At 42.2% G+C, this 22,031-nt stretch overlaps 1 protein-coding gene and 1 long non-coding RNA gene across 4 annotated transcripts in view; one reads left to right on the forward strand and one right to left on the reverse strand.

Moving 5' to 3' along the window:
• Window positions 1-19,329, reverse strand: part of GALNT13 (polypeptide N-acetylgalactosaminyltransferase 13) — a 249,949-nt gene extending 230,620 nt beyond the window's left edge. For all 3 annotated transcript variants that reach the window (XM_020797089.3, XM_020797088.3, XM_020797087.3), the window contains exon 1: window positions 18,992-19,329. The gene's annotated coding sequence lies outside the window, so the exon portion shown is untranslated. The remainder of the gene's footprint in view (window positions 1-18,991) is intronic.
• A 459-nt stretch (window positions 19,330-19,788) lies between these two features.
• LOC140702618 (uncharacterized) lies at window positions 19,789-21,242 on the forward strand. The gene is made up of 2 exons (XR_012081824.2): window positions 19,789-19,971; window positions 21,115-21,242. It is a non-coding gene; the product is annotated as an uncharacterized LOC140702618 (long non-coding RNA).
• Window positions 21,243-22,031: the final 789 nt, after the last annotated feature.

Here is a 22,031-nt window from a genome sequence, read left to right on the forward strand (position 1 = left end):
GCCTTCAAAATATTCAAAGGCATGTACATGGTCTTCCTTCCCATTTTTAAAATTCACAACAACCCTGAGAGACAGTTTTATGTTGAAAGATAATGAATGCTTGGCCCACAACGACTCAGTCAGCTTCAAGGCCAAATTGAGATTTGAGCCTGGATCTCTTCAATGCAAGTTTGCTTAAGCTATATTTACCTTTGCTATTATCATTTTTTAAAAAGCCATTTGCCTTTTTAATATATTACAGGCAATTCTAGAAATTTACAAAGCAGTGGAAGTTAAATTATCTTTAAATGCATGCCCCCAGTGAGCCACACTGCTGGAAGGAGTAAGAATATAATTAGGTCATTTGGAAGAACCAAGCAGGATGTCTCAGGAACAAGCTCTGGTGGTAGCTATGAGCAGAAAGAAGAAATGCAGATATAGCTGAAAAGTAATGGAGATACAGAAGAGAACAGTCACTCCTTTTGGTTACCTTAGTAACCATTACTGGGAACCACAGGTTAGAAGGAACACACTTATTCCTTTTGGCAATCTATGACAGAAGCAAAGGGAAACTTAAACTAGCAATTTCCTAGGAAGAGGGCTCCATCAGAAACTGCATTACAGTACAGTTAAAATGCCACTTATAAATGGTTAATACACATGTAGGCATCCTTCAGTCTCGAGAGACTAAGGTAATGAGCTCTGAATAAAGGTATTGGAACAGCATCTAGTGTGGCTGAGAAGGCCAATTCGAGAGTGACAATCCTTTCCACACTGAGGACAAACACAATCTGTCCCCTGTCCAGCTCCCTGATTTTGCTGGTTTGGGGACTGCCTCTTTGCCTCAGCCTGCTGGACAAATGTCCCTTCAAATTGGGAGAGGCCATGCTGCATCGCCTGCCTCCAGGCTGAACACTCAGATATCAAAGTTTCCCATCTGTTGAGGTCCATTCCTAAGGCCTTCAGATCCCACTTGCAGATATCCTTGTAGCACAGCTGTAGTCTCCCTCTGGGGTGCTTTCCCTGCACTAATTCTCCATACAGGAGATCTTTTGGAATCTGACCATCAGCCATTCTCATGACATGTGCAAGCCAACATAGACATTGCTGTTTCAGTAATGTATACATGCTAAAAATGCCATCTCGTTCTAGGACTACTCTATTTGGAACTTCGTTCTGCCAGGTGATACCAAAAATGTGTAGGAGACAATGCATATGGAACATGTTCAGCTTCCTCTCCTGCCATGCACAAAGGGTCCAGGACTCACTGCAGTACAGGAGTGTGCCCAGGACACAGGCTCTATAGACCTGGATCTTGGTATATGCTGTCAACTTCTTATTCAGCTATATTCTCTTTGTGAGAACACGGTAGCCGATTTCCCAATGCGTTTCTCCAGCTCGACATCTAGGGAGAGAGTGTCAGAGATTGTTGAGCCAAGGTACAGAAAATCACAAACAACCTCCAATTCTTGTTTGGAGATGATAATAGAAGGGAGGTTAGTCCACGCCCTGGCCCATGACTTGTGTTTTCTTCAGGCTGATTGTTAGTCCAAAATCTTAGCAGGCCTTACTGAAACGATTCATGAGTTGTTGGAGGTCTTCAGCAGAATGGGCAACAACAGCTGTATCATTGGTGAAGATGATGTCCTGTGTGTATTTCAGCTGGACTTTGGTCTTCACTCTCAATTTAGAGAGATTAGAGAGTTTTCCATCTGATCTAGTCCAGAGATAGACACCTTCCGTTGCAGTTCCAAAAGTGTGCTTCAGCATGACAGCAAAAAATGATCCCAAACCTCTCGGTGCAAGTCGGCGCGAGGACACAGCCCTGTTTCACTCTGCTTTGGATGTCAAAGGGATCTGATATTAAGCCATCAAAAACTACAGTGCCCTTCATTTCCTCATGAAAGGAACTGATCATGTTAAGGAGTCAAGGTGGGCATCCAATCTTGGGAAGTGTTTTAAAAACACTTCCCTGCTAACCAAATCAAAGGCCTTTGTAAGATCTATGAAGGCCACAAAGTTATTACCTATATTTCTCCTGGTGTTGTTCCCTACATTTCTCCTGCAACTGTCTGAGGGAAAATACCATGTCAATGGTAGATCTATTAGCTCAAAATCCACACTGTGTTTCTAGACAGACTCTGTCTGATAGCACCTGAAGCCTCTTCAGCACAACATGGGCAAGCAGCTTCTCTACAACGCTTAGAAGAGAGATGCCACTGTAGTTATTGCAGTTGCCCCTGTCACCTTTGTTCTTGTACAATGTGATGATGTTTGCATCCTTCATGTTCTGTGGTACTCCACCTTCCCTCCAGCTAATGCACCTCAGTTGCATACTCAGGCATGGGACCAAGGACCCAACCAAAATATGCACTGGTACCTCACCAATTGGCTGCATCAAATTACATAAAGCTTACATGAACAACAATAGTACTCTGGCCTTCAGTTTTTTAAGACATCACATAAAGACCGCAGGTTGTACTCAATACTGGATTTGCTTTAGCAACAGGGATGAGCAATGTTAAAAAGTGTGCGAGAATGCCATCCCCTTCAATGAGCAAAGGTATGAAAAATCAAGAATGTATGTTGCTGTGCTGTGGGGACAAATTTGCTACCCCCGCATGCCATCCCTAAGGTCGTGTTGTGTATACATACACGGCAGAGCCAGATCTGTTCAAAAAGCATGGTGCCCCCCCCCCCGAATAATGTGGCATTAGATCCTCAACAGTGTGCCTTATCCTACACTTTTCAGGATGTTACCTGTTCCTTCAGATATGATTTTCAGGGATACTGGGTTGTGCGCATGGCTGGACTGATACTTTTCTGGTAAGCCACCTTGTGTTGCTTCTGCCAATGATGTCATTTGCCTGCATGTCCCTGTAATTTTTTTAAAAAAAATTAATGAGTGTTGATACGTTGAAAAATGTATGTCATTATTTGCGGATCCTTCCACCGGGTGGTGCTCCTTCCCCCAAGCCTTTTCATGTTTTACTCTTGGGGAACCTCATGGTACAGCTACAATGAAAACAAAGACCAACTACGAGTTTCTCTGCTACAAGAGGCACAAACGCAGCAGAGAAACTCATGTCCATCAAGGAAATGCTGTCGAAACATCAATGTAATGGGGAAAAAATTAAAAGGGAGGGGACAACCCAGAGGGAAATATTCCAGTACTGAAGTGTAGCCGGCCATATCACATCAGATTTAGGGAAATGTTGCAGTAATTAAGAAACACACCAGAATGCACACCCCGGGATATATGTCACGTGACCGCAACAGCCGACTGCTCAGGGACACGAGAAAACAGGAACATTTCACTGATGTGGCCGCAGCCTAAGAATCCGAACTGTTGAAGTAAGAGGCTGTAGTATTGAAAATGTGTTTATCCCTTCACAGTACAGGAGCCATTGAGACTGAGCAAGGTAGAAACGACACAGCAGACTGCAAGGTGCTCAAGAGATTTCAAAACAGCATGCTGCCCTATTCGGTTCATGACTCTTTAATTCCTCTTTGCTAGATTATGAGATGTCTTGAGCCAACATCTCAAGATATACTGGCTGTGTGCCCAAACCTTCTTTCCTGTCTCTGGCTGAAAAGAATACTGTTTCCCAATTTGCCTTTAAATGCATTTAAATTAAATGGTAAGGCAAAGGAATGTTAATGACTTCTCACATAATATATTTGGGCAAGTGGGAGGTTGCAAGTATCCCAGCAAAGAGCCGTTGTGAAAACAGAACGTGAAGGGTCAAACCATTTCAATCATCAGGTACAAAATTTGAAACTAAAAGAAATTTAAACTATCAGTTTAACTGAAGAAATGCAGGCATGTCTGTGAGTGTGTCTTGAAAATCAGATACTTAATGAAAGAAAGGACTATACAACAAGTACATGAAGTGGGGCTTCTATTAACCCCATCACTGAAGAAAAATAAACACACTATTGTGCTATTGTTAACAAGATAAAAAGCCTGAAAGCTGCATAGCAAAGGAAAGGAGTAATATATGCCATACAAGTTATCTCTAAAATGGTGCTTGCTTGCTTGCTTATTATTTATTTATTTATTTATTTATTTCCACTTCTACACCACATATAGGCACATGGATAACTGTAAAGGTTATGTAAATCATGAGTCCTGAACCAAGGACATGAGAATTACAGAAATAAATTATTACTCAGTATATTGCCCCTAAAGAGGATTATAACTGTTCTGAATTCATGACTGAGTAGTATTTTAATAGAGAAAATGTATTGCCTACGTTAAAGCAGGATATAATCCTCCTAGGTTAGTTTTCCAGCTTTTGAACAATTTGAGCTCGCTAAAAATCTAACAAAGATCCAAACAGCACATCATGAGTGAGCTTAAGTACAGGAGCGACACAGCTAATGTCCAGAGGAATCTATAGTTCCTTCCCCATCTCTTAGATATTATCCTAGGAATTACATACTGTATATGAAGGCACTGTGGTGGAATGCCCATGTCATTCTCGTCAATCATAGCTGAAGCTCAAGTGCAGGAGTCTATGAGAAGACAGGAGGGGTGGAGTCAATTAGACAGACAGAGGGAGACAGAAGAAAAAAGGGATAGGAGAATACGAGAGTTGGAGAGTGGAGAGAGAATGAGAAGGAGATTTGTGAGATAAATTGAATAGTCAAGATAAAGAGATACTCAGAGATTATTAATGAGTTGGTTAATGTGAATAAGTAAATATAACACCTGAATAAATAAACGTGTAATCAAATACAAGTTTTAATGAGTGATCCTAAGCAATGATAAAAGAACATCTGTGATTTAAATACCAAAAGATAAATAAACAAGTTATATTGGCAGCACATGTCTGATGCATATATGGTGAGGTGTGGGTGAGAGATATTCACCGTGGTGGCAGCGGAAGAAAGACAAAACGTATCCAGAGAGTGAACTCTGGTTTGGGGAAAACAAACCGGGAACACTGGGTGGAACGTCACAGGTGCATTATACCAATATCCAGCATGAGGGTGGACTGCAAGCCCTCTGGCGAAGCCACAGCACATTTGGCTATTAAACTATGTGACTTTGACATACAACTCCTTCGCCTTTGGTAATATAACATGTCACCAGCTACTGAGGGGGTTCTGGGTCTAAAAAGTGATATAGTTAAGTTCCAGGTTGCCCAGATATGAATGTCACAACAAATTGGGTGAAATGGAAGTGAACACTTCCAAATGTCTTCTTCCAGCCACGCCATGTAGTGGAGGGGGCATGCAAATCCAAGGCTTAATATAGCACACTCTCATAATAAAGGATGTGTTTAGTCGTTTAGTCGTGTCCGACTCTTCGTGACCCCATGGACCAGAGCACGCCAGGCCCTCCTGTCTTGTACTGCCTCCCGGAGTTGTGTCAGGTTCATGTTGGTTGCTTCGCAGACACTGTCCAGCCATCTCATCCTCGGTCGTCCCCTTCTCCTCTTGCCGTCACACCTTCCTAACATCAGGGTTTTTTCCAAGGACTCTTTTCTTCTCATGAGATGGCCAAAGTACTGGAGCCTCAGCTTCAGGATCTGTCTTTCCAGTGAGCACTCAGGGTTGATTTCCTTTAGAACTGATAGGTTTGTTCTCCTTGCAGTCAAGGGGATTCTCAAGAGCCTCCTCCAGCACCACAATTCAAAGGCATCAATTCTTCGGCGGTCTGCTTTCTTTATGGTCCAGCTCTCACTTCCATACATCACGACAGGAAAAACCATAGCTTTGACTATTCGGACTTTTGTTGGCAAGGTGATGTCTCTGCTTTTCAAGATGCTGTCAAGATTTGTCATTGCTTTCCTCCCAAGAAGAAGGCGTCTTTTAATTTCAAGGCTGCTGTCTCCATCTGCAGTGATCATGGAGCCCAGGAAGATAAAATTTGACACTGCCTCCATATCTTCCCCTTCTATTTCCCAGGAGGTGATGGGACCAGTGGCCATGATCTTAGTTTTTTTGATGTTGAGTTTCAGACCGTTTTTTGCACTCTCCCCTTTCACTCTCATTACAAGGTTCCTTAATTCCTCCTCACTTTCTGCCATCAGAGTGGTATCATCTGCATATCGGAGGTTGTTGATATTTCTTCTGGCAATCTTAATTCGGCTTGGGTTTCTTCCAGTCCAGCCTTCCGCATGATGTATTCTGCATATAAGTTAAATAAGCTGGGGGACAATATACAGCCTTGCCGTACTCCTTTCCCAATTTTGAACCACTCAGTTGTTCCATGACCAGTTCTGACTGTTGCTTCCTGTCCCACATATAGGTTTCTCAGGAGACAGATAAAGTGGTCAGGCACTCCCATTTCTTTAAGAACTTGATAAAGGATAGCTTAACATTAACTCCAAATGAGGTGACTTTACGTAATTTACTCTGCATTTACTTTCCATATGTTGAGATATACCATGTTAGGAAACATTCTGCAAATGTGCCTAATAAAGCTGCTTTAAGAACTGTCAGGTAGCTCTGTGGTTTTGGTCTCTGGCTGCAGAGCCAGAGGTTGGGAGTTTGATTCCCCACTGTGCCTCCTTGACAGGGGATGGACTTAATGAGCCATAGTGATGCAGAGATGCCGTTCTAAGGGTATTATTATCATCACCGTCATCATTCTGAAAATAAATGCATTTCCCATTCTTTGCCCAGGAAGTCCTGCATCAAATTATTTACTTAAGTTTTATTATCCATTCATCTGATACCAAATTAACAGGAGACAATGTTGAATAATGTCAGAGATATTGCCTATTTCTGCACACACACACACACACATACTCAATGTATCATAGGTATCTGTCTTGAATCCAAATTTTATGCAGTGCTTATGTAAAATGCATGACTGTAAAGTACTACTGAACTGAATTCAGCAGTGTTATTGCCTTCCTTCTTATGCATTTAACTTTTCCCAGCTGAATCCATCAACAGCTTGACTGTGAGCCACTGCATTTGACAGCAGTTGCTTGGCAACAAAATTAGCAGTCCTCTCCATCGTACCTGTGTGCCCGTATTCACACATTTTGGCAGAATTCTGTGACACTTACAACGTATAGGACTTCGTAACCATTTCATTAAGTACACATGATAACCTCAGGGAAGGAAAGTCAAATGGAATTGCATGTGTTAAGCATGCAAATGATGGCAAAACTTAAAAATAAAACTGGTCTAAAGTAACAGTTAAGAAACTGAAGCTACTATTCTCTGCACACGTATTTGAGAGTATGTACCACTGAACTCAATGACAGATTGTGAATCAGATGATCCAAATATTTCACCTCTGATGCAGTATCATTTAGGATGACATCTGGTATACATTCAATTAAAGTCAGTGGAGCTAAATTCTGAGTTAAGGAAGTCACTGTTTTTTAGGTTCACTTTTTGCTCTCCCACAATCAAAGGGTGAGATAGAGATATTGGTACACTTCAACCAACCTACAGTGTTGTGTAAGCATTATTGACAACTAAATTGTGAAGTTATAGGTGTACATTTTTCAAAAAAAAAAAAAATAGAATACTTAAAAAACAAAGTGACCTGAATTTATATTTTACAATTGCTCATGGACACAGGATTGTTGCAGATTTAAATAAAATATTTGGGGGTGTTTTTTTTAATCTATGTGAATACAGATCATGCAGGCAAATGGTGTCACAACAACCAGTAATAATTTTGCCCTCTCCAAGTCTGAATCAAGGCAAAAGGTGCAGCTACACCTTACTGCTTGCAGAAGCCGGCATGGCAAGCAAGTCTGAAGTGCACTAGATTGAGGAAGACTGATCTACATATGTGTGACCAAAAATACCTTAAATGCATGCATGGCATCTGAATAATTAAGATACATACAGATACGCACAGAGAGAGAGATAAGCTGCAAAATCCCCTCATGGAATCTTGCATTTATTCTCCATTATATTAATTAAGGCAAGATAACATTTTAAGACAATTCAAGGACTGGTTTCACTATTGTAGTTAAAGTGTGGCAGTACCAGCAGGCTTCAGCAGGCTTTCCTATCTGACAGCTTAAGAACAAAAGTATTACCTCACCTTACTTTAATAAAGCAGCAATTCCAACCAATTTTTTAAAAAAATCACTTTTTAGAAGTCTGTACTGTTTTCTGCATACATATTTACTGGCGAACCAATGTTTTACAGGCCTATCATATTTCTCCATTTTATCTACTTGGCGGCTTCAGCTCAAGTGCATTCAAGTGAGACACCTGCCTCTTGTTTAGAAGCACAACAGCCTCTCCCCAACCACACTTGTGTCCTTGACATAAAGGGATATTCTCACATTATACTTCAAGACCTCTGGAGCTTCCCCTCAAATTCATGCATTTTTTGTTCTTCTTCAAAAAAGGGTTGAGGACCATATGAGCCTTGAAATCAGAGATGGGCACTTTGGGTGGGGTCCAGGGGCTAGATTTATTCCCTAAAGATCCTCCAGGTCATGAACAAAGTGCTTTGCCCAAGTATGCAAAGAAGGAGGAGGAGGGTACTATCCAATGGGCATTTGTCTCATTGTTTCATCCACTGCAGGAAACGGCTGGTTCACTCCTTTTTCTGATGGTCATGCAATTTAATTGCAAGAGTGAACCAGCCCATCTGCAGTGTTTTTCTACCTGTACCTCTCTAGGTCTCTCTCAGGGACTACTGGTTTTTAATTTTTTGTGCACATAGGATCGTTCCATTTTGGTTCATTTCCATCATGTGGGATCACTGGAAATGAACCAAAGCAGAGCTTGCAGCTTTAAATTTGCCTTCCACTGTCTATTTCCCATTATTGTTAAGTGGCTGAAGAGACAGGTTAGCTGTTTCACAATACTGGGGACCCTATGCTTCTTCCTGGAGGGGCAAAGAAAGGAAGCAAAAGAATCTTTTTCCTTAAAAAAAGTATGACAGTGGTGATACATTAAACTATCTGGATTTTTTAAAAAGTGCTCCCCAAAAGTAGAGGGTAAGGAAGAGGATTTCCCCCCCCTCTCTCAATGTAGGAGTGGACCAAATAGGGTTGCTTGACATGGGTATGCCACCTGAATGCAAAGATGGCACCAACTGGCATACTAACCTCTACCAAGCTTAAGTGACCCTATTTGTCCTGATCCAGCCCACTCCAATCGAACCCATGCATTAAGATTTAACTCTGATGCATGCATTTGTAAGGAAACCTCATTGTCAGAGATAATGTGCCAAAGGCCTAGAATATCTTTTCCCTTCATCATACAATTTGATGCTAAGTACTGAACTGTGAACGTGTAGTTATGTGACTGAAGCTTAAGTTCTTGGGACTCTAAAGACAATTGCAGTACACCATGAGAAGGCTGGAAACAAAAGCAGTACTTACTCCCACCAGACACACAAGGGAGCCCTAGAGTAGCCCAAAGCTAGTCATGGTTAATCTCTCTCTCTCTCTCTCTCTCTCTCTCACTCACACACACACACACACACACACACACACACACACACACACACACAGAGAGAGAGAGAGAGAGAGAGAGAGAGAGAGAGAGAGAGAGAGAGAGGAGCTCTGCTAATCCTGCAGTACTGTATTTGCCATTACTACAATACATGATTCCTTCCTAATAATCCTTCATCAGGAAGCTTTCATATTTTAGACTGTCTAAAATCTTTCCATGATTTATGGAAACTGAGCTGGCAATTTATTGATTCAAACAACAATAATGACATCAGACTGCCTTTCAGTAAATGGAGGATCACCCACTACTGCACACTCTTAAAAGCATTTTAAACACCAGTTAAATAAGACTAAAGAAGTATGAGGCACCAATGATCAGCCTGAGATAGTCCAATAATACATATCTGTCCTAAAAATAGCAAGAGTTTCTGAGATGGGCACACTGCTTCCTTTGATACTTACAGTACCTTAACCCAAGTAATTATGCATGCCTCTGAGGGAATCAGTTTTTCCTCTTGAAAACCACTGGATATTCCCATAATGTAGCTCCATAACATGACTCTCAGCACTCTGACAGCATTTAATTTCCCCCTTCAAAACTTGTTTTTTCCCTCCACCTCAAAACTACTGCAGGAAGCCTTACATTTTTACAGTCCATCTTAAACACCAAAACATTCTGGAGAGGCAGGGCCGCTTTTATTTTTCTTTTGCTGGGTTCCATAAGACAAGCAGCCTTGCTTGTGAAACAGGAAATCTCTTCTTCCCTTCCTAGCAAGTCATAGGTTACCTATTTCCTCACAGCAAATGCTACTGAACTTCCATGGCACTTGTTTACAAGCATAACTTGCAAATTGACGATGGCGGCTGAAACAGGGAAAATTCTTAGACAACAAATTCTTAGACAAAATTTTTAGACATTTAGATTTTAAGTGTCAACCTTAACTGTTCACTTCATCAGAGTCTGTGTTCACAGAATTTTCACTTTGTTTTCTCCAAATAATTTTATTTCATTTCTACAGCATGCATGTTTTCATTAGAAACAACCGCCACTAACACCACCAACAAACAGGCAAAAAAAATTAAAAGAATAAAAGAAAGGAATCTATAATTAGAACATACATTCTGATCACATAAGCTTTGCATCCCTCAAACATGCCAGAAACTGTACAGGCTGGATGGTTAGTATTATTTTTCCAATGCAGAAAGATCTTTAGAAGTCTTTCTGTACTGTACATGGTTTATACTTTAAAAAACTATTTTATTCAGATTTCATTCTATTTAAGTGTCTTTGTATCAAAATGACATGCAGATGTTTTCAAATAAGCAGATCCCCCTATACATATGAGATTATTCAGCCCTGTGAAAAGTTGTATCTGGGTCTGTCAGTACACCTGAATTTTTCTCTTAGAAAAGAGACTGTAGAAGGTCAATAAGCCAAAAGGAGACAGTGCACAGCCCTTCACCCCAGGCACCTCAACAGTACCAGAATCACATCTTGACCACTAAGAAAGCAAGTGAGATTTGGCATTTGTTCATCTTTTACACATCCTGACATATTTTGCAAAATATACAGTGCACTGGATGCGGCACATATCCCCTATAGGAAACTTGGTCGTGCTGTTACTCTGCATCAAATGCATATGCACAAAGATTTTCTGGAAAAGTCCCTTCTCTGTTTTTACTTTCTCATGACTTCCAAGTCTTGGAAAGTTAAGTACATCAACAAAGCAATATTAGATACCAAGTATCTTCACCATTTCATCAAACAAGCAAATGATGTGATACACATAAAACCATGGGACTCTATATTTAGCCTTATATACAGTGAACCAGAACTTGGAAACTTATTGGTAAAAAGTAATTCAGAACAGTTACAGTGGAAAGGAGCCTAATAAGTTTATTACTGTTGGGTGCTGCTATTTTATTTTTTTAATTTTTTAATTTTTTAATTTTTTAATTTTTTAATTTATTTATTATTTATTTATTTATTTATTTATTTATTTATTTATTTATTTATTTATTTATTTATTTGATTTATATCCCACCCATCTGGTCTGGTCGACCACTCTGGGCGGCTTTCAATAAGGTGCATACGATAAAACATAAGAATTTTACAAACAGTACATAACACATACAATAATAAAACAAATAATAAATGAAAGAAAAATAAAGAATTAAATATTGACAGGAGGGAAGGGCTGAACATACAACCATGTTTTTAGTTGACTCTTAAAAGTGCCCAGTGTACCTTTAAATGAGTAACTTTGACTTTCACATTTCACAAACGTAATTAAAAGTCACTTCTGTTGCCCTTGAAAACCTTTGGATATTCTTCACTTAACAGTACAAGGCACAGCACAAGCCAGCACTAGAAACTCAAGATATTTTTCGTCTAGTATTGATTGAAGCCACAACCTTTTAAACAGAAAAGTAACTAAAAAATTACTATTGAATTGCAACACAGTAACATCACCTTTTGTTGAGTTAGAATAATATTTTAACATAATGTAGTTATGTCTCTGTGAAAAAAAGAATTTCTCTTCAGGCAGGCTTTCCCTTAATAACTGGTGGTCTGAAAGGGGTTTTTTAATGGATTGTTGTGCTCTGTTGTTTTAAAAGCGTTTTAGTATGGATTTTATTACCATTTTTAATATAATACTTGCTTAATTCTTTTTAAATATTTGTATACCTATTGTTTTTAGCTTTTAAATATTGTGTTTTTAAGGAGAAAGGTGGGATAAACATATTTCAAATAAATAAGTACCTCAATATTTGAAACTAGTTACTTTTGAGCTTCGAGGCACTCTACAGTTACAGTAAATGCTACACAGGTGTAGAATCTGATATTAACTAGAGGGAAAGCATCAGGAGGACAATGAATCTCACTTTGTTTCTTCCTGTAAAACTGTGAAAGCAACCACCAAAGTCTTTTGGTAGTTTACATGTGACATCTCAAGCTTAAATGTGTTGTGAGAAAGCAAGATTTCCTAGTCTAGAGATCCCTGGCATTCCCTGCTGCTCTGGTCTCCCATCTAAATACTAACGAAGTCCAAAAATTAGTGTAGCTTCTAACATTAGACAAAGCAGAGTGTGCTCACATTGACATGACATTTCTAACTATAAAAGCAAAAAACACTGCACACATTCACTATATAGAAACAAAAACAAAAAAGAAGTGGACTGTCTGAAGAAGTGGACTTGTCCAAAAAAAAGCTCGCATTAAAATATAGCAGTTAGTCTTTGAAGTGACACATCGTTGTCTTCAATTTTTGTTTTTTGCCTGACATGCTAACATGGTTACCTCTTCTTAAAACAAAAGCATGCTAATGAAAATTATAGCCAATTCTACCAACATATTAACCATTACCTCATACTGCAGCTGCATCCCATATCTGAGAATAAGTCTTGTTCTTTGTATTCTAACTAATAACACAACGGTCCAGCTAAGTGCAAATACAGAAAGAGAAAATACAAGAGCATGGTCATAAGTAAGAGAGTTTGCACATCCTGTTGGAATCAACCTCTTTGTAAGTTTACCAACTGCAAGTGTGTGGGTTTTTTTTAATATACGTCCCATAAAGCCCTGCCTCTGTACTACTATTGATATTCTGTTCAAGAGTCTAGAAATGATGTAGAGATAGATACAGATACAGATATACATGTGCACATCATTTTAAGGAATGAAGAAAAAAACATTACTATTAAACCATGAATATGCGATGCAAATACCTAAACTCCTTATAATGCATAACAACAACAACAACAACAATGCATACATAGTAATGGAAATCTTTACTCAATAAATGTAGCCTTTATTCCTAATAACAACCAGCTACAAAAGAAATCGGTGAGAATCTTAAAATCTGGATAAAGAAAGAATTTCAGAAGCTGCCGGTTTTGTCGTCCCTGCATCTCGAGTGACAAAACTACCAAATGTCCTCTTCTGCACAAATGTTTAGACTCAGGAGCTGGGCTTCCAATCCCTTGCATTTGGTCAGTCTAATCCTTTAAGAAGCAAAGCTCAAGGGTTTAAAGTGGGAGCCTTTTAAAGAGAAATGAGCAGAGAGGGTAGGAAGCGAAGAGGCTGTACATGCACAGGTTAGGTTACTTTTTTTTCAGCAAGGGCACAAAATCAGGAAGCTGATTTTGAACTCAGGCAACTTTAACAAATACGTCTTGATAGGAAAGTACTGGGTCTGTGTATGATCCAAATGGTGAAAACAAAACAGAATCATTTCAACATTTCTTCTGACACATTTTTTACTTCTTAACAAAATAACTACTAATAGGCTTCAATTAAATAGAACAAGCACAATGCTCTTATCAGCTCAGTAGGCACCTGAGGGAGGACACCTGTCATAAATTAGAATTTTCCCTAGAGAAGATACAGCCAAAGGGATTGGAAGCCTGCTACCAGTTTCACCTCTTGAATAAGAGGGCCTCTTCCATGGTGCCGCAGATGCTACATGCTTGTCTATAAAAACTTTTTGACAACTTCAGTCTATCTGGGGAAGGATGAAAACCTACCACAGACATGCAAATAAACTGTTTGGCAACTCCACAAGAATTTATGTCTTTCTCTGGAGATCCTGTGGCTAGCTGCATTGGAACAGCACAAAACTCTGCCAAAGAGCACACTCTGAATCCCTATTTTGTTGTCATTTTCCAATTATTTCCAGTGCACACAATACAGTTCAGGTTGAACTACTAGCACTCTTTTTAAAAAAAGTTTCATAAGAGAGAATGTTTATATTCAGAATTCAGTAACCAACTAGCTAACATCCAATATTTCTCTCCTTTTTCAGTAGGCGTTTATACTCATCAGGCCTGTCTCATTAAGCATTTTTTTCTCTTTGTATTTTCAAGCAATTAAGAAGCAGCCAAATATTCAGTTTCTATGCGTTTTGCAACAAAGGAAGCGTAAAGACAGGTCCAGCTGCTGATTATTCTATTCAACACCATATTCCCAACACAAATATTAATATTTGTATTTTTATAACTAATTATCTACAGATGATGAGGAAGCTTAGGGAGAAAAAGTATACGCACTGAAACTCAAGAGCTAAATCTGAAACACCAATGTTCTGCCTTCCCATTGCAGAACAGTGCACATAGTAAGTTAGGTTGAAAAAAACACACCAAAAATGAATTAAATAGTATTATAATCTACAATAGCAAAATATAAATATTAATTTAAGCAGTCTTATTTATGAAAAAACAAACAAATTTAGCTGAAATCAACATTTCACTAATTTTAATCTCAATGTGAAACGTTATCATGGAAAAGGTAAAGCAGATTTCCTGGGATCAAAAGTCTAGATGCCACTACTAGGAAGGTCCTTTCTTTCCTATCAACCAACTGAACATCCAGTGGTGATACGACATATAGCGAGATCTCCCCACAGGATACCTGAGTACTTGGAAGGTATACAAGAAACATCTCCTGAATATCTCATCTAAGCAATTTCTCACATGTTAGAAACCTGAGTTTGATCTCAAGTGAACACTTAAGAGAGTATGGCCAACTGCAGGACTCTGCTTAGTACTGCATGAATGCAGGACACCTTACATTATAATTTATATCTTCATTTAGAACTTCCTAAGCATATGCCTAAGAGGAGTAATATTTTAAAGCTTGGCCTAAGCAAGTCTCAAGTAAACAAGCATTGCAGTGAGCATCACTAGTAAGAGAAAAAGAAAATTGAAGAATTAGACCCATAGACTAATCTTACTCAAACTTACCTGGGAATGAACCCCATTGAGTTTTGTTGGATACGTTGTTTGACAAAACATGAATACCATTCCACTTATATTATTATATTAAAGACTAGAATCCTAAAAACAGAGATGGCATCTTGTACCTTTGTATGTAGCTAGGAGAGACAATCCAATTACGATTATGAAATACCCTGTGGGAGAGCTAGGCTCTTCAGAACTTACGATTCCACTAGAAATCTTTGTTACTGAATCATCTACATAACGAAGATATGATAAAGTGAAAACGGGCAGCTCTGAGTATGCTTACTTGGACCTAAATCTCATTGAGTTTAACAAAACTTCATCTCTGGGAAGTAAGTTTAGGATTGTAGACAGAATGTTTCTTTTGAAAGATGCACTGACATTGTTTCCCATATTGGACCTGATCCAGAAACAAACATAAAATACTGTAATTGTGGATTGACCAGCTCAGATGTGAAATACTAAAGGGCAGAGTAGCACATCCCCTTGTTGTTTTCCCCAAATCTCCTATGCCAGCTTGCTATTATCAGTGTGGGGGAAAATACTGCCCTAGGCTATTTTATTCAGCCTTCCAATTCTATACATTAAGGGAGACAAAGTAAGATGTTGTCTTGTACTTTGTCTCAAGCACATGGAATAACAGGCACTTGTTCTGCAGCACACACAAGTCCCATTCCATGTGCAGAAATTGTCAGGGAGAGAAGTACAAGAGTAAAGCCACCACCTTGGCAACAACAGGCCCAAAAATCAAGCCAGATAATTCAATTCACTGAAGAAAAAAAGAGACCCTCTTCCATGGAGACCTGTGGGAGATGTGCTCTGGGAACATAATACGACTGAACCTCCACACGGCAATAGCTGCACATGATAACGTGGCCACATTTTCAGTTTTGCCCTACTACAGAATAGCAGCTTCTGCTCTGGCTTTTCACAACCTTCTCTTCCATGCCTAGATGCACAGTATTCTCTTTTTACTAATATTACTCTGCTGACTATTTTTAAAATGAATAGCAAGACTCAAGCCATAATATTCAGATCCAAAACTCAGACTTACTAACATTCACAGCATGCTATGATCTTGACATCTGTCTACTGCACAAATACCTGTTTTTTTAGAAAAAGGAATCTAGCTTGAATGACAGGTTATTTGTTTTGTGTTTTTTTTTTTTTTAAGAAAAAGTCAAAGAGATGCTGGGTTCTAAAATAATATCCAAGCAGTACCTCCATCAGCAGAATTGTTTTGCAGTTTTCAAGAATTAACCCAAGAGGATTCCACCACCACCCATCTATACAATACTTGGTCTGCAGAATGAAGTTGATGCAGCTTGATGACAACCAGTTGTCTAGTTTTAACACTGAAATGCTGCCAGGTGCTGCTGCTAAGTGAATACTTTAGTGTTATTTCATTGATTTTAAATATATATCAGAAAAAGAATCACTGTGTGTACCATAAACCCAAGGACTCACAGAGACAATTTCTATATTATCACTTGAATATTATGTATTACCTTTCCACCCTCTTTAGAACTGTGTGTGTCAATGGCAGTAACTTATGAAAGTCTGGGGTCCTCATGGAAGTGGAGAGACAGAGATACTCTGGATTTAGGCATGTTCACTCAGAAGTTTTACCCTACTGATTTCAGTAAGTTTCATGCTCAAGGAAATTCATGCAGATTTAAAAGTCAGCCACTCAAGAGTGGATCTCACTAAAGATGGATGGATGGATGGATGGATGGATGGATGGATGGATGGATGGATGGATTTATTTGCCACCTTCCCATAGTGGACCTAAGGCACCCCCAATAATTAAAGATTTTAAAGGTTCCTTAGGCTGAACTTACTTCTTCTAAGGAAGGATGCACAGTATTGCAGCCAGATTCAGGCAAGCACACACAATTTCACTGTAATGTCAAACACATTTATAAACACAGTTCCCCACTCAATTTTTTGCTGTACCTGTGAGGAATTGCTTAGGGCAGTGGCGGCAAACCTTTATGGGCTCACGTGCCCAAACTGGGAAAACAACAACAAATGGGTGGTGTGCCACAGTGGCAGCGGAACCAGAAGTGGCAGCGGAAGGGGGAATCTGGGGCACGGAGGTGCCTCGAGACCCCTACTCTGGATCCGCCTGTCGAAGCACTAGCACTGTGGCTGCAGCTGCCTTCTCAGGTTTGGGTGTGCTTGGGAGTAGCGATCAGGCAACTTATGGCTCATGTGCCCGCAAAGAGGGCTCTGCATGCCAGCTGTGGCACATGTGCCATAAGTTCACCATCACTGGCTTAGGGCATTGCATACACCCACTGATAAAAAGTAGTTATGCCAACTTCTTCGTTGTTTAGGGTTAAAGCTCCTCTTAATGGGGAAAGCTGAATCCTATGCCCTGCACAAGGCTTATTACTACCTGCAGGGTTTATGGAAGATGCACTAAATACAGAGTCAAATTTCAATAAGTGAAGCTAAGTTTTTACAACCTCCAAAGATATACTAACAGCATCTCTGCTGTGCAATAATAATACAACAGAAAGCCAAAAAGTATAAAAAGTGATGGAAGAATATTAAAAACAATACAAGTGGTTAAGCATTTCAAAAAAAAGAAAAAAGTGCTACGCCTACTGATGAACAATAAGATTTCCTCAACCTGAAGACTCCTGCACTTAAGAGTCCCAAGTGCTGGCTGGATCTGGCTTGTCAAATGAAGGGAAAATACTTTGGAGATGCTCAAAGGCCCTGTTGCACACATCAGAAGGTTGGGCCCTGACATCCCAACCAGCATCTGAGGCTAATCCTACAGATTAAATGTAGGACACCTTCATGGCTCTTCTAAAACAATTCCTACCTATCCCCATTTCTTCCTTAAAGGTTCTTCTGACCAGGTTCTCTAGGAAATGCATGGGGAGCTCCCTAAATTCCCTGCACAGCGGGGGGTCTCAGCAAAATAAAACAAGGAAGCAAAAGAAAACGTCCTAAACACGAAGCCTGCCTGGATGCCTGCATCCACCAACATGGGTGCCTGGGGCTCACGACCTGCAGCCAAGAAAGCAGCCAGCCGCCACCACCACCACCAGTGGCAGGCAGGCAGCTCTGGGCGCCCCTTCGACTTCGTCCAGCACAATACCCCCCCTCCCGGCTTTGCCCCCCCCTCCCCAGCGGGCAGGCGCCGCGCACAGGGAAGAAGCAGAGACGCCTCTTTTCGCGGTCACCTTCCCAGCGCGCGGCGTAATCCGCCCTTGCCCGCGCCTCAGCGCAAGCACCTGCGCGCCCGTTCAGCCACGCGCCCTTCAGCCCCGTCCCGCGTGAAGCGAACCGCGTCCTTCGCAGCGTCCTGATTCCCTCCGCGCCAGAAAGGAAGCGGGGTCAAACACTGCCGCCAGTCTCTTGTCCGGGCCGTCTCGGTTGAAAGAGGTTTACTAATTCTCTCCCTCGCACACACACGAACATAATATGCAGGCACGCGTTTATCTGTACTGTAATAAGAAGTAGACGATGCGCGCGCGTGCCCTCTCGCCCGCACTCACGCACGACAGCGGGCTCTCCGTGGCGCGAACAGGAGCGCAGGGGCACGAGTCTTGCAGCAATGAACACCCTCACACCCGCTCGCGGCTCCAGGAAGCGAGAAGAAAGTTGCTGGTGCTGCTGCTGCCGCCGCGCGCTCGCCTCCCCAGGCAAGCCAAGTCCCGGAGCCGACACTCCACCGCGCGCCGCGCCACGCTCAGCTCGCGGGCTCTCCGAAACCCAAAGTTGGGAGCTCCCTTCTCTCCCCACGACCGCGACCACCACCACCACCACCACCCCTCAGACGCTCATCCCTACCCACTCCTCTCTGCTCCCCCCGGCATGAAAGACTCTGCCTTGCCTTCTCCTCACACTGCGGTTCTCACCTGCGAAGAGACAGCTGCTCTCGCTGCTGCTGCTGCTGCTGCTGCTGCTCCTCTCGCTCTGAGAAAAGCTGCGAGGAGGGCTCCTTTCCCCCACACGCCGCGCCTTCTCTCCCTCCCTCCCTCCCTCCCTCCCAAATATCCCCCGATTATTATTTCTTTATTTCCCCCCCCTCAAAAAAAGTCACTCTTGCCGGGGACAACCCCCCAGCGCTGCTTCTCCGGCGGCGCCCAGAGGAGGCTTCTTCATCTCGCCACCTCCGCTTAGCCCCGTCTCCTTCCTTCTCCGGGATGCCGCCAGCGAGGCGGGGAGACAGGGAGCGAGAAAGCGCGCCCTTACGGAGCGCATGGGCATCCCTCGGCGCCGGTTCCGCGGGCGGCGCTCCTCGTCGCGCCGGCAAGAAGAAGAAGAAGAAGAGTCAGCGGCGGAGAAGAAGGAGAAGGCGTCGCCACGCCCCTTTTCTCTGGCTCCTCCCCGGCGGGCCGCCCGGAGGTTTGGCCCGAGAGGGGTTGTGTAGCCTTTACGTAACCAACTCTCCTCCTCGCCTCACTTGCACCACGAGAGAGAAACAAGGGGAGAGAGGGAGGGGGGGCGGCCCGCAAATAGGTTAGCGCAGGGGCGGCTGGGGGGGGGGCACTCCTTCCGCGCCTCCCCGCCCAACAAAGCAGCCCGGAGAGCGAGCGAGGGACGGAGGGAGGGAGGACGCGCTCTTCTCCCGGGCGCCAGGATTGTTTACGTAATCCGGCCGCCCTTCTGCCTCTCTCTCGCTCCCGCCGCCTTTGCGCACCCACCTACCCACCCATGCAAGCGGCTCCCCAGCGAGAGAAGCTGAAAGAGGCGCGCGCGTGTGCGTGTGTATGTGAAGGTGGGGGAATCTCCCAAGCTGCCCGTTTGATCCGGCTGTTCTCCTAGGCCGGCGTCCAAATGACATCTCCTTGCAAAAATGCTCGGAGTCGCTTCGTAATTGGCACGGGAACCGCTGGTAAGATTGCTGCGGAAGGCATGGATCCGGGGAGGTCTGCGTGTGCGCTTGATAGATTGCCACTGAGCTCAGTCAGGCTAGCCACGATCTCCAAGTAGCAATCTTTATCCGCAATATGTGCATGGCTTCAGCAGCGCCCGGCCTGCAAGCGCCTACTTTCCGCCCCCCCCCCCCCCCGCTGATCACAGATTGCAGTGCTGTTGATAAGAAAAGCATCATGCAAGCTGCAGTCCTAACCGCACTTGCTGTACGTACAGACCTCTAGACGTTTTTGTCATAGACTTGGAGACTTCGACTACAACTCTCAGATCCTACTGCCAACATGGCTCCTGCTATCACAGCTCTTGCGTTCTGGGAACCGTACTCCACAATTTTCATCTCTGGTTTTGTCTCAACAAGCACTCAATTCCGCCAAATTTTGTGGAGCCAGTTACAATAGTGTATTAGACCGCAGAGTTCATTGGGAGTAAAGCTCATTAAACTAAGCAGGAGTTGCTGCTCTTATTTCTGTAATCTGAACTGAGTCACAAAAGTGTCTGAAAACATTCATAGAATGCAGGTGTTCCGTTTATAAACCATTTGTTTCCCAAACCGGGTGCTCTTTAGACATGTTTAACTACAGGTCCCATCAATCCCAGCCAGTACAACAAGTGGTTGAGGAGTTGTAACTCTACATTGTCAGGAAGGCACCCAGTTTGGGAACACAAAAGTTGTCTCCAATAATAAATCCAGTTTATTTAACGAAATGCCCTATGTTGTGACTTTCAAGAAATTGGACAGTATTTTGATAAGGTGACAAAACTAATAAATAGGCTAACAAACAGATGGTGAGAAAAACTACAGCGCACATAAAAGAGGGCAAGGGAACCTAGGCAGAATGGATTCTTAGCCATTGGCCGAAATCCTGTTGTTTATCATAGTGAATTGCTGGCACAGCAGTGACTGGACAGAGGTAAAAAAGGTAGCTAGATGTTTGAAAGAGACCATGGACTGGACTGTCAGCTAGTAAGATCCCAAGGGTACACTGATACAGACTGGGCAGAGAATAGTACAGATTATGAATCCACTGATGGTTTCCTGTGCATGTATGGTGATGGTCCTACTTTGGGGCTAGACACAATGTTGTAGCTTTGTTTTCCACAGAGTCTGAATTCATTGCTGCAGCACACAGAGAATTGCTATGAGAAGCCGCTAAATGACTTTGGATTCAAGGAAGAGATGCCTAATCCAGGTGATGGAAGACAACCAGCGCTGTATCAAGCTGTCACAAAGTGAAAAGAATACACACACCAAACACATTGGTGCCAGAAACCGCTTGGTGTGTGACCTGACTGAGAAAGGTGCCATCAAGATGATCCATTGTCCCACCACATGCATGATGGCAGACATCCTAACCAAACCACTTCTTAGAGACCGCTTTGAGAAATTGTGTAGCAAGATAGGTCTTTAGGAAGGTGGCTGCATGCAAGTTTGAGAAGGGCTGTTGGATTAATTGCAACCTTGCATGCTGCATTTAGTAGGTTTGGCTGGAAGGGACCTTTCAGGGCTAGGGTGATTGTCAGTCTATCCAGCACAAATCAATTGCTCCTTTCCTGCCTCTGAATTCAAAGAGAGCTCCATCTCTCCGCTGAGGTCTCCTCTTTCTCTTTCTTTTGTTGGAAGCACTGAGTATGTTGAGGCCTGTTGCTGAAGCAGTCATGTTTGTCAGTTTGCTGTTTGAGCTGTTCAATTGTAAGTAATGACACCTTTTATTCTTTCTCCTACTAATATCTCAGAATGAGTTATTGAGACTGTAAGTGTCAGTTAATGAGAAAAAGAGGCGGTCTGCTCGGGGGGAACTTGAAGCTGTTCTTCTCTGTGAATCCCTGTACTTCTGCTGCACAGCTAGAGGAATTTAACCAGAAATTCTACGCTGCTCTTGATCTTAGCCAAAAGGCCGGGAAGCAATGAGAACCAGAAATTTGAAACTCTGTAACAGGCCTGCTACCATACAATATTGTTTATGAGCATATTCTAACACAACATTTGGAGGAAGAACAGAGTATAGAATTGTGACTGGA

Source organism: Pogona vitticeps, chromosome 1 (genome assembly GCF_051106095.1).
Source record: "Pogona vitticeps strain Pit_001003342236 chromosome 1, PviZW2.1, whole genome shotgun sequence".
Lineage (NCBI taxonomy): Eukaryota > Metazoa > Chordata > Lepidosauria > Squamata > Agamidae > Pogona > Pogona vitticeps.